This window comes from Nothobranchius furzeri, unplaced genomic scaffold (genome assembly GCF_043380555.1).
Source record: "Nothobranchius furzeri strain GRZ-AD unplaced genomic scaffold, NfurGRZ-RIMD1 Scf069, whole genome shotgun sequence".
Lineage (NCBI taxonomy): Eukaryota > Metazoa > Chordata > Actinopteri > Cyprinodontiformes > Nothobranchiidae > Nothobranchius > Nothobranchius furzeri.
In genome coordinates, this window is record NW_027223086.1 from 122501 (window position 1) to 135000 (window position 12500).

Genomic DNA, 12500 nt, shown 5'->3' on the forward strand with positions numbered 1-12500 from the left:
GGGGTGCAGGAGCAGAAGCCAGCCTCCAGCTGGTGATGGCGGGGTGAAGGAGCTGCAGCCAGCCTCCAGCAGCCAGCCTCCAGCTGGTGATGGCGGGGCGGAGGAGCAGGCAGCCTCCATCAGCTGATGGCGGGGTGTAGGAGCAGCAGCCAGCCTCCAGCTGGTGATGGCGGGGAGGAGGAGCAGCAGCAGCCAGCCTCCAGCAGCCAGCCAGCCTCCAGCAGCTGATGGCGGTGTGTGGGAGCAGCAGCCAGCCTCCAGCGGCCAGCCAGCCTCCAGCAGCTGATGGCGGGGTGGAGGAGCTGCAGCCAGCGTCCATCAGCTGATGGCGGGGTGGAAGAGCAGCAGGCAGCCTCCAGCTGGTGATGGCGGGGTGGAGGAGCTGCAGCCAGCGTCCAGCAGCTGATGGCGGGGTGCAGGAGCAGCAGCCAGCCTCCAGCAGCTGATGGCGGGGTGGAGGAGCTGCAGCCAGCCTCCAGCAGCCAGCCTCCAGCTAGTGATGGCGGGGTGGAGAAGCAGGCAGCCTCCGTCAGCTGATGGCGGGGTGGAGGAGCAGAAGCCAGCCTCCAGCAGCTGATGGCGGGGTGCAGGAGCTGCAGCCAGCGTCCAGCAGCTGATGGTGGGGTGGAGGAGCTGCAGCCAGCCTCCAGCAGCCAGCCTCCAGCTAGTGATGGCGGGGTGGAGAAGCAGGCAGCCTCCGTCAGCTGATGGCGGGGTGGAGGAGCAGAAGCCAGCCTCCAGCAGCTGATGGCGGGGTGCAGGAGCTGCAGCCAGCGTCCAGCAGCTGATGGTGGGGTGGAGGAGCTGCAGCCAGCGTCCAGCAGCTGATGGTGGGGTGGAGGAGCTGCAGCCAGCCTCCAGCAGCCAGCCTCCAGCAGCTGATGGCGGGGTGCAGGAGCAGCAGCCAGCCTCCAGCAGCTGATGGCGGGGTGCAGGAGCAGCAGGCAGCCTCCAGCAGCTGATGGCGGGGTGGAGGAGCAGAAGCCAGCCTCCAGCAGCTGATGGCGGGGTGCAGGAGCTGCAGCCAGCGTCCAGCAGCTGATGGTGGGGTGGAGGAGCTGCAGCCAGCGTCCAGCAGCTGATGGTTGGGTGGAGGAGCAGCAGCCAGCCTCCAGCAGCCAGCCTCCAGCTAGTGATGGCGGGGTGGAGAAGCAGGCAGCCTCCATCAGCTGATGGCGGGGTGGAGGAGCAGAAGCCAGCCTCCAGCTGGTGATGGCGGGTTGCAGGAGCTGCAGGCAGCCTCCAGCAGCTGATGGCGGGGTGCAGGAGCTGCAGGCAGCCTCCAGCAGCTGATGGCGGGGTGGAGGAGCTGCAGCCAGCGTCCAGCAGCTGATGGTGGGGTGGAGGAGCTGCAGCCAGCGTCCAGCAGCTGATGGTTGGGTGGAGGAGCAGCAGCCAGCCTCCAGCAGCTGATGGCGGGGTGCAGGAGCAGCAGCCAGCCTCCAGCAGCTGATGGCGGGGTGGAGGAGCTGCAGCCAGCCTCCAGCAGCCAGCCTCCAGCTAGTGATGGCGGGGTGGAGAAGCAGGCAGCCTCCATCAGCTGATGGCGGGGTGGAGGAGCAGAAGCCAGCCTCCAGCTGGTGATGGCGGGGTGCAGGAGCTGCAGGCAGCCTCCAGCAGCTGATGGCGGGGTGGAGGAGCTGCAGCCAGCCTCCAGCAGCCAGCCTCCAGCTAGTGATGGCGGGGTGGAGAAGCAGGCAGCCTCCATCAGCTGATGGCGGGGTGGAGGAGCAGAAGCCAGCCTCCAGCAGCTGATGGCGGGGTGCAGGAGGTGCAGGCAGCCTCCAGCAGCTGATGGCGGGGTGCAGGAGCAGCAGGCAGCCTCCAGCAGCTGATGGCGGGGTGCAGGAGCTGCAACCAGCCTCCAGCTGGTGATGGCGGGGTGGAGGAGCTGCAGCCAGCCTCCAGCAGCCAGCCCCCAGCAGCTGATGGCGGGGTGGAGGAGCAGAAGCCAGCCTCCAGCAGCTGATGGTGGGGTGCAGGAGCTGCAGCCAGCCTCCAGCAGCCAGCCTCCAGCTGGTGATGGCGGGGTGGAGGAGCAGCAGCAGACAGCCTCCAGCAGCCAGCCAGCCTCCAGGAGCTGATGGCGGTGTGTGGGAGCAGCAGCCAGCCTCCAGCGTTCAGCCAGCATCCATCAGCTGATGGCGGTGTGAAGGAGCTGCAGCCAGCCTCCAGCAGGTCATGGTGGGGTGGAGGAGCAGCAGCCAGCCTCCAGCAGCTGATGGCGGGTTGCAGGAGCTGCAGCCAGCCTCCAGCAAATGATGGCGGGGTGCAGGAGCTGCAGGCAGCCTCCAGCAGCTGATGGCGGGGTGCAGGAGCAGCAGGCAGCCTCCAGCTGCTGATGACGGGGTGCAGGAGCTGCAACCAGCCTCCAGCTGGTGATGGTGGGGTGGAGGAGCTGCAGCCAGCCTCGAACAGCTGATGGCAGGGTGCAGGAGCAGCAGCCAGCCTCCAGCAGCTGATGGCGGGGCGCAGGAGCTGCAGGCAGCCTCCAGCAGCTGATGGCGGGGTGCAGGAGCAGCAGCCAGCCTCCAGCTGGTGATGGCGGGGTGAAGGAGCTGCAGCCAGCCACCAGCAGCTGATGGCGGGGTGCAGGAGCTGCAGGCAGCCTCCAGCAGCTGATGGCGGGGTGCAGGAGCTGCAGGCAGCCTCCAGCAGCTGATGGCGGGGTGGAGGAGCTGCAGCCAGCGTCCAGCAGCTGATGGTGGGGTGGAGGAGCTGCAGCCAGCGTCCAGCAGCTGATGGTTGGGTGGAGGAGCAGCAGCCAGCCTCCAGCAGCTGATGGCGGGGTGCAGGAGCAGCAGCCAGCCTCCAGCAGCTGATGGCGGGGTGGAGGAGCTGCAGCCAGCCTCCAGCAGCCAGCCTCCAGCTAGTGATGGCGGGGTGGAGAAGCAGGCAGCCTCCATCAGCTGATGGCGGGGTGGAGGAGCAGAAGCCAGCCTCCAGCTGGTGATGGCGGGGTGCAGGAGCTGCAGGCAGCCTCCAGCAGCTGATGGCGGGGTGGAGGAGCTGCAGCCAGCCTCCAGCAGCCAGCCTCCAGCTAGTGATGGCGGGGTGGAGAAGCAGGCAGCCTCCATCAGCTGATGGCGGGGTGGAGGAGCAGAAGCCAGCCTCCAGCAGCTGATGGCGGGGTGCAGGAGGTGCAGGCAGCCTCCAGCAGCTGATGGCGGGGTGCAGGAGCAGCAGGCAGCCTCCAGCAGCTGATGGCGGGGTGCAGGAGCTGCAACCAGCCTCCAGCTGGTGATGGCGGGGTGGAGGAGCTGCAGCCAGCCTCCAGCAGCCAGCCCCCAGCAGCTGATGGCGGGGTGGAGGAGCAGAAGCCAGCCTCCAGCAGCTGATGGTGGGGTGCAGGAGCTGCAGCCAGCCTCCAGCAGCCAGCCTCCAGCTGGTGATGGCGGGGTGGAGGAGCAGCAGCAGACAGCCTCCAGCAGCCAGCCAGCCTCCAGGAGCTGATGGCGGTGTGTGGGAGCAGCAGCCAGCCTCCAGCGTTCAGCCAGCATCCATCAGCTGATGGCGGTGTGAAGGAGCTGCAGCCAGCCTCCAGCAGGTCATGGTGGGGTGGAGGAGCAGCAGCCAGCCTCCAGCAGCTGATGGCGGGTTGCAGGAGCTGCAGCCAGCCTCCAGCAAATGATGGCGGGGTGCAGGAGCTGCAGGCAGCCTCCAGCAGCTGATGGCGGGGTGCAGGAGCAGCAGGCAGCCTCCAGCTGCTGATGACGGGGTGCAGGAGCTGCAACCAGCCTCCAGCTGGTGATGGTGGGGTGGAGGAGCTGCAGCCAGCCTCGAACAGCTGATGGCAGGGTGCAGGAGCAGCAGCCAGCCTCCAGCAGCTGATGGCGGGGCGCAGGAGCTGCAGGCAGCCTCCAGCAGCTGATGGCGGGGTGCAGGAGCAGCAGCCAGCCTCCAGCTGGTGATGGCGGGGTGAAGGAGCTGCAGCCAGCCACCAGCAGCTGATGGCGGGGTGAAGGAGCTGCAGCCAGCCACCAGCAGCTGATGGCGGGGTGGAGGAGCTGCAGCCAGCGTCCAGCAGCTGATGGTTGGGTGGTGGAGGAGCAGCAGCCAGCCTCCAGCAGCTGATGGCGGGGTGCAGGAGCAGCAGCCAGCGTCCAGCAGCTGATGGTTGGGTGGAGGAGCAGCAGCCAGCCTCCAGCAGCTGCTGGCGGGGTGCAGGAGCAGCAGCCAGCCTCCAGCAGCTGATGGCGGGGTGCAGGAGCTGCAGGCAGCCTCCAGCAGCTGATGGCGGTGTGCAGGAGCTGCAGCCAGCCTCCAGCAGCTGATGGCGGGGTGCAGGGGCTGCAGGCAGCCTCCAGCAGCTGATGGCGGGGTGCAGGAGCTGCAACCAGCCTCCAGCTGGTGATGGCGGGGTGGAGGAGCAGCAGCCAGCCTCCAGCAGCCAGCCTCCAGCTGCTGATGGCGGGGTGGAGGAACAGAAGCCTCCAGCAGCTGATGGCAGGGTGCAGGAGCAGCAGCCAGCCTCCAGCTGGTGATGGCGGGGTGGAGGAGCTGAAACCTGGGTCGGACCTGGTCTGCAGCAGGGCCCATTACCACTCAGAAGCTGATGGCAGTGTGTGTTTAGGTCCCTGCGGGGTGGATGAGCTGAAACCTGGGTCAGACTTGGTGTGCAGCAGGGCTCAGCACCCTCCAGAAGCCGATGACAGTGTGTCTTTAACTCCCTGCCTGGTGGGAGAGCTGAAAGCTGGGTCGGACCTGGTCTTTAGCAGAGCTCAGCAGCCTCCAGAAGCTGATGGCAGTGTGTGTTTCATCCCCTGCGGGGTGGGAGAGCTGAAACGTGGGTCGGACCTGGTCTGCAGCAGGGCCCATCACCATCCAGAAGCTGACGGCGGTGTGTGTTTAAGTCCCTGCGGGGTGGGAGAGCCATAACCTGGGTCGGACCTGGTCTGCAGCAGAGCTCAGCAGCCTCCAGAACCTGATGGCAGTGTGTCTTTAATCCACTGCGGGGTGCAGGAGCTGAAACCTGGGTCGGACCTGGTCTGCAGCAGGGCTCAGCAGCCAGCAGAAGGTGACGGCAGTGTGTGTTTAGTTCCCTGCGGGGTGCAGGAGCTGAAACCTGGGTCGGACCTGGTCTGCAGCAGAGCTCAGCAGCCAGCAGAAGGTGATGGCAGTGTGTGTTTAAGTCCCTGCCTGGTGGGAGAGCTGAAACCTGGGTCGGACCTGGTCTATAGAAGAGCTCAGCAGCCTCCAGAAGCTGATGGCAGTGTGTGTGTTTTGGTCCCTGCGGGGTGCAGGAGCAGGAACCCGGGTCGGACCTGGTCTATAGCGGAGCTCAGCAGCCTCCAGCAGCTGATGGCAGTGTGTGTTTAATTCCCTGCCTGGTGGGAGAGCTGTAACCCGGGTCGGACTTGGTCTGCAGCAGGGCCCATCACCATCCAGAAGCTGATGGCAGTGTGTCTTTAATTCCCTGCGGGGTGGAGGAGCAGAAACCTGGGTCGGACCTGGTCTATAGCAGAGCTCAGCAGCCTCCAGAAGCTGATGGCAGTGTGTGTTCAAGTCCCTGCGGGGTGGGAGAGCTGAAACCTGGGTCGGACCTGGTCTATAGAAGAGCTCAGCAGCCTCCAGCAGCTGATGGCAGTGTGTGTTTAAGTCCCTGCGGGGTGGGAGAGCTATATCCCGGGTCGGACCTGGTCTATAGCAGAGCTCAGCAGCCTCCAGCAGCTGATGGCAGTGTGTGTTTAAGTCCCTGCGGGGTGGGAGAGCTGAAACCTCGGTCGGACCTGGTCTATGGCAGAGCTCAGCAGCCTCCAGAAGCTGATGGCAGCGTGCCTCTAAGTCCCTGCCTGGTGGGAGAGCTGAAACCTGGGTCGGACATGGTCTGCAGCAGGGCTCGGCAGCCTCCAGCAGCTGATGGCAGTGTGTCTTTAAGTCCCTGCCTGGTGGGAGAGCTGAAACCTGGGTCGGACCTGGTCTATAGCAGAGCTCAGCAGCCTCCAGCAGCTGATGGCAGTGTGTGTTTAAGTCCCTGCCTGGTGTGAGAGCTGAAACCTGGGTCGGACCTGGTCTATAGAAGAGCTCAGCAGCCTCCAGCAGCTGATGGCAGTGTGTCTTTAAGTCACTGCCTGGTGGGAGAGCTGAAACCTGGGTCGGACCTGGTCTATAGTAGAGCTCAGCAGCCTCCAGCAGCTGATTGCAGTGTGTGTTTAAGTCCCTGCCTGGTGGGAGAGCTGATATCCGGGTCGGACCTGGTCCACAGCAGGGCCCATCACCCTCCAGAAGCTGGTGGCAGTGTGTGTTTAAGTCCCTGCGGGGTGCAGGAGCAGAAACCTGGGTGGGACCTGGTCTGCAGCAGAGCTCGGCAGCCTCCAGCAGCTGATGGCAGTGAGTGTTTAAGTCCCTGCGGGGTGGGAGAGCTATATCCCGGGTCAGACCTGGTCTAAAGCAGGGCCCATCACCCTCCAGAAGCTGGTGGCAGTGTGTGTTTAAGTCCCTGCGGGGTGGAGGAGCAGAAACCTGGGTCGGACCCGGTCTACAGCAGAGCTCAGCAGCCCCCAGAAGCTGATGGCAGTGTGTGTGTGTGTGTGTTTAAGTCTCTGCCTGGTTGGAGAGCCGATACCTGGGTCGGACCTGGTCTGCAGCAGGGCTCAGCAGCCTCCAGAAGCTGATGGCAGTGTGTCTTTCATTCCCTGCGGGGTGCAGGAGCAGAAACCTGGGTCGGACCTGGTCTATAGCGGAGCTCAGCAGCCTCCAGCAGCTGATGGCAGTGTGTGTGTTAAAGACCCTGCGGGGTGGGAGAGCTGAAACCTGGGTCGGACCTGGTCTGCAGCAGGGCTCAGCAGCCCCCAGAAGCTGATGGCTGTGTGTGTTTAAGTCCCTGCGGGGTGGGAGAGCTGAAACCTGGGTCGGACCTGGCCCGCAGCAGGGCCCATCACCCTCCAGAAGCTGATGGCGGTGTGGGTTTAAGTCCCTGCGGGGTTGAGGAGCTGAAACCTGGGTCGGACCTGGTCTGCAGCAGGGCCCATCACCATCCAGAAGCTGATGGCTGTGTGTGTTTAAGTCCCAGGGGGGTGGGAGAGCCATAACCTGGGTCGGACCTGGTCTGCAGCAGGGCTCAGCAGCCTCCAGTTGCAGATGGCAGTGTGTGTTTAGTTCCCTGCGGGGTGCAGGAGCTGAAACCTGGGTCGGACCTGGTCTATAGCAGAGCTCAGCAGCCTCCAGAAGCTGATGGCAGTGTGTCTTCAATTCCCTGCGGGGTGCAGGAGCTGATACCTGGGTCGGACCTGGTCTGCAGCAGGGCCCATCACCATCCAGACGCTGATGGCAGTGTGTGTTTAAGTCCTAGTGGGCTGCAGGAGCTGAAACCTGGGTCGGACCTGCTCTATAGTAGAGCTCAGCAGCCTCCAGAAGCTGATGGCAGTGTGTCTTTAAGTCCCTGCGGGGTGGGATAGCTGAAACCTGGGTCGGACCTGGTCTGCAGCAGGGCCCATCACCATCCAGACGCTGATGGCAGTGTGTGTTTAAGTCCTAGTGGGCTGCAGGAGCTGAAACCTGGGTCGGACCTGCTCTATAGTAGAGCTCAGCAGCCTCCAGAAGCTGATGGCAGTGTGTCTTTAAGTCCCTGCGGGGTGGGATAGCTGAAACCTGGGTCGGACCTGGTCTGCAGCAGGGCCCATCACCCTCCAGAAGCTGTTGGCAGTGTGTCTTCCATTCCTAGTGGGGCAGGGGAGCAAAGACCTGGGCAGAGGAGCGCCTGTCTGCATCCGATCCGGCCCCTCAGCAGCCCGCCGTGAGCCTTAGAGAACCCCCCCCCCCCCCCCAGCGGGCTCCAGGAACCGGGCCCTGCGTCGGACCCAGCTCAGTAAGGCCCTCCCTCGGGCCCTGCAGCAGGTGGCCCCGTCTATGCAGTCGAAAACCCCGCGAAAATCGGTGTAGAAACGCCCGAGAGGCGTGGTGCGGTTCCCCCGGCCGGTACCGGGTCCGGACCGGTCCGGAAGTCCACCCAGAACACTGCCTGGGGCTTCTGGGCGGCTCCCCAGGCGCAGGCAGTCGAAAACCGCGTGAAAATCGGTTCAGAATTGACAAAACGGCGACCTCGTCGCTCCAAAAACTAAGTCCAAACTAAGCCTTTCGCTTATCGCTTAACGCTTAAGGCGGTCGGCCTTATGGCCAGTAAATGAAAAGTGCCTGCGCCCCTGGAGGTTTTGGAAGGTGCGAGCGATGACCATGCTCGGGTTAGTAGGTGAGGCCATCGGAAAACCAGCGTGAGTTGGCGGGTTTGGGTGGCAATCTATTCCAGGCAGAGTCGACTATCTCTGGGCATCAATTTTGGGATTTTTCCGGCTCTGGTTCTGGGAGAAACGCAGGGGCAAAGTGCACGAGCCGCGGCCGATTTTGGTGGCCTGTCCCTGGGCACAAAGTCTGAGGAGTGTGGGCCTGGTTCTCCGAAAAATACCAGTCTGCTGGAGCTCACTCCCATGGCTCCAGGGGGCACGGCACACCCCCCGGTAGCCGACCAAAGTGCTCTACTCGGGCCAGACTCGGACCCACGACCCGGGGTGAGAACCACAACTACTGGTCATCCTTTTGACCTCCAGGGGGCGCGGCAGAGCCTCCCCAGTCCGACGCAAGTGCCCCACTTGGGCCATACTCAGACCCACGGCCCGGGGCGAGAACCACAACTACTGGTCATCCTTTAGACCTCCAGGGGGCCCGGCACAGCCTCCCTAGACCGACACAAGTGCTCCACTTGGGCTGTACTCTGACCCAAGTCCCGGTGCGAGAACCACAACTACTGGTCATCCTTTAGACCTCCAGGGGGCCCGGCACAGCCTCCCTAGGCCGACACAAGTGCTCCACTTGGGCTATACTCTGACCCAAGTCCCGGGGCGAGAACCACAACTACTGGTCATCCTTTTGACCTCATGGTCATCCTTTAGATCTCCAGGGGGCCCGGCACAGCCTCCCTAGGCCGACACAAGTGCTCCACTTGGGCTATACTCTGACCCAAGTCCCGGGGCGAGAACCACAACTACTGGTCATCCTTTAGACCTCCAGGGGGCACGGCACACCCCCCGGTAGCCGACCAAAGTGCTCTACTCGGGCCAGACTCGGACCCACGACCCGGGGTGAGAACCACAACTACTGGTCATCCTTTAGACCTCCAGGGGGCCCGGCACAGCCTCCCTAGTCCGACACAAGTGCTCCACTTGGGCTATACTCTGACCCAAGTCCCGGGGCGAGAACCACAACTACTGGTCATCCTTTAGACCTCCAGGGGGACCGGCACAGCCTCCCTAGACCGACACAAGTGCACCACTTGGGCCATACTCTGACCCAAGTCCCGGGGCGAGAACCACAACTACTGGTCATCCTTTTGACCTCATGGTCATCCTTTAGACCTCAAGGGGGCACGGCAGAGCCTCCCTAGTCCGACACAAGTGTCCCACTTGGGCTATACTATGACCCAAGTCCCGGGGCGAGAACCACAACTACTGGTCATCCTTTAGACCTCAAGGGGGCACGGCAGAGCCTCCCTAGTCCGACACAAGTGTCCCACTTGGGCCATACTCAGACCCACGGCCCGGGGCGAGAACCACAACTACTGGTCATCCTTTAGACCTCCAGGGGGCCCGGCACAGCCTCCCTAGTCCGACGCAAGTGCTCCACTTGGGCTGTACTCTGACCCAAGTCCCGGGGCGAGAACCACAACTAATGGTCATCCTTTAGACCTCCAGGGGGCACGGCACAGCCTCCCTAGTCCGACACAAGTGCTCCACTTGGGCTATACTCTGACCCAAGTCCCGGGGCGAGAACCACAACTACTGGTCATCCTTTAGACCTCCAGGGGGCACGGCAGAGCCTCCCTAGTCCGACACAAGTGTCCCACTTGGGCTATTCTCTGACCCAAGTCCCGGGGCGAGAACCACAACTACTGGTCATCCTTTAGACCTCCAGGGGGCACGACACAGCCTCCCTAGTCCGACCCAAGTGCTCCACTTGGGCTATACTATGACCCAAGTCCCGGGGCGAGAACCACAACTACTGGTCATCCTTTAGACCTCCAGGGGGCACGGCACAGCCTCCCTAGTCCGACACAAGTGCTCCACTTGGGCTATACTCTGACCCAAGTCCCGGGGCGAGAACCACAACTACTGGTCATCCTTTAGACCTCCAGGGGGCACGGCACAGCCTCCCTAGTCCGACACAAGTGCTCCACTTGGGCTATACTCTGACCCAAGTCCCGGGGCGAGAACCACAACTACTGGTCATCCTTTTGACCTCATGGTCATCCTTTAGACCTCCAGGGGGCCCGGCACAGCCTCCCTAGGCCGACACAAGTGCTCCACTTGGGCTATACTCTGACCCAAGTCCCGGGGCGAGAACCACAACTACTGGTCATCCTTTAGACCTCCAGGGGGCACGGCACAGCCTCCCTAGTCCGACACAAGTGCTCCACTTGGGCTATACTCTGACCCAAGTCCCGGGGCGAGAACCACAACTACTGGTCATCCTTTTGACCTCATGGTCATCCTTTAGACCTCCAGGGGGCCCGGCACAGCCTCCCTAGACCGACACAAGTGCTCCACTTGGGCTGTACTCTGACCCAAGTCCCGGTGCGAGAACCACAACTACTGGTCATCCTTTAGACCTCCAGGGGGCCCGGCACAGCCTCCCTAGGCCGACACAAGTGCTCCACTTGGGCTATACTCTGACCCAAGTCCCGGGGCGAGAACCACAACTACTGGTCATCCTTTTGACCTCATGGTCATCCTTTAGATCTCCAGGGGGCCCGGCACAGCCTCCCTAGGCCGACACAAGTGCTCCACTTGGGCTATACTCTGACCCAAGTCCCGGGGCGAGAACCACAACTACTGGTCATCCTTTAGACCTCCAGGGGGCACGGCACACCCCCCGGTAGCCGACCAAAGTGCTCTACTCGGGCCAGACTCGGACCCACGACCCGGGGTGAGAACCACAACTACTGGTCATCCTTTAGACCTCCAGGGGGCCCGGCACAGCCTCCCTAGTCCGACACAAGTGCTCCACTTGGGCTATACTCTGACCCAAGTCCCGGGGCGAGAACCACAACTACTGGTCATCCTTTAGACCTCCAGGGGGACCGGCACAGCCTCCCTAGACCGACACAAGTGCACCACTTGGGCCATACTCTGACCCAAGTCCCGGGGCGAGAACCACAACTACTGGTCATCCTTTTGACCTCATGGTCATCCTTTAGACCTCAAGGGGGCACGGCAGAGCCTCCCTAGTCCGACACAAGTGTCCCACTTGGGCTATACTATGACCCAAGTCCCGGGGCGAGAACCACAACTACTGGTCATCCTTTAGACCTCAAGGGGGCACGGCAGAGCCTCCCTAGTCCGACACAAGTGTCCCACTTGGGCCATACTCAGACCCACGGCCCGGGGCGAGAACCACAACTACTGGTCATCCTTTAGACCTCCAGGGGGCCCGGCACAGCCTCCCTAGTCCGACGCAAGTGCTCCACTTGGGCTGTACTCTGACCCAAGTCCCGGGGCGAGAACCACAACTAATGGTCATCCTTTAGACCTCCAGGGGGCACGGCACAGCCTCCCTAGTCCGACACAAGTGCTCCACTTGGGCTATACTCTGACCCAAGTCCCGGGGCGAGAACCACAACTACTGGTCATCCTTTAGACCTCCAGGGGGCACGGCAGAGCCTCCCTAGTCCGACACAAGTGTCCCACTTGGGCTATTCTCTGACCCAAGTCCCGGGGCGAGAACCACAACTACTGGTCATCCTTTAGACCTCCAGGGGGCACGACACAGCCTCCCTAGTCCGACCCAAGTGCTCCACTTGGGCTATACTATGACCCAAGTCCCGGGGCGAGAACCACAACTACTGGTCATCCTTTAGACCTCCAGGGGGCACGGCACAGCCTCCCTAGTCCGACACAAGTGCTCCACTTGGGCTATACTCTGACCCAAGTCCCGGGGCGAGAACCACAACTACTGGTCATCCTTTAGACCTCCAGGGGGCACGGCACAGCCTCCCTAGTCCGACACAAGTGCTCCACTTGGGCTATACTCTGACCCAAGTCCCGGGGCGAGAACCACAACTACTGGTCATCCTTTTGACCTCATGGTCATCCTTTAGACCTCCAGGGGGCCCGGCACAGCCTCCCTAGGCCGACACAAGTGCTCCACTTGGGCTATACTCTGACCCAAGTCCCGGGGCGAGAACCACAACTACTGGTCATCCTTTAGACCTCCAGGGGGCACGGCACAGCCTCCCTAGTCCGACACAAGTGCTCCACTTCGGCTGTACTCTGACCCAAGTCCCGGGGCGAGAACCACAACTAATGGTCATCCTTTAGACCTCCATGGCAACAGGGGGATGTCAGACCCCAGCTCATCCCAGGTTGATGCCTCAATAGTAGCTTAGGGTCACGGCAGTCCCACCGTGATCCACCCTCTTGTCCTCTCTCCACAGGATGACCAGAGTGTCGTGTTTATTTTCAAAGTGTCCTCGTAGGATGACCATGAGTGCAGGAAAATTTTCAAAGTCCCTC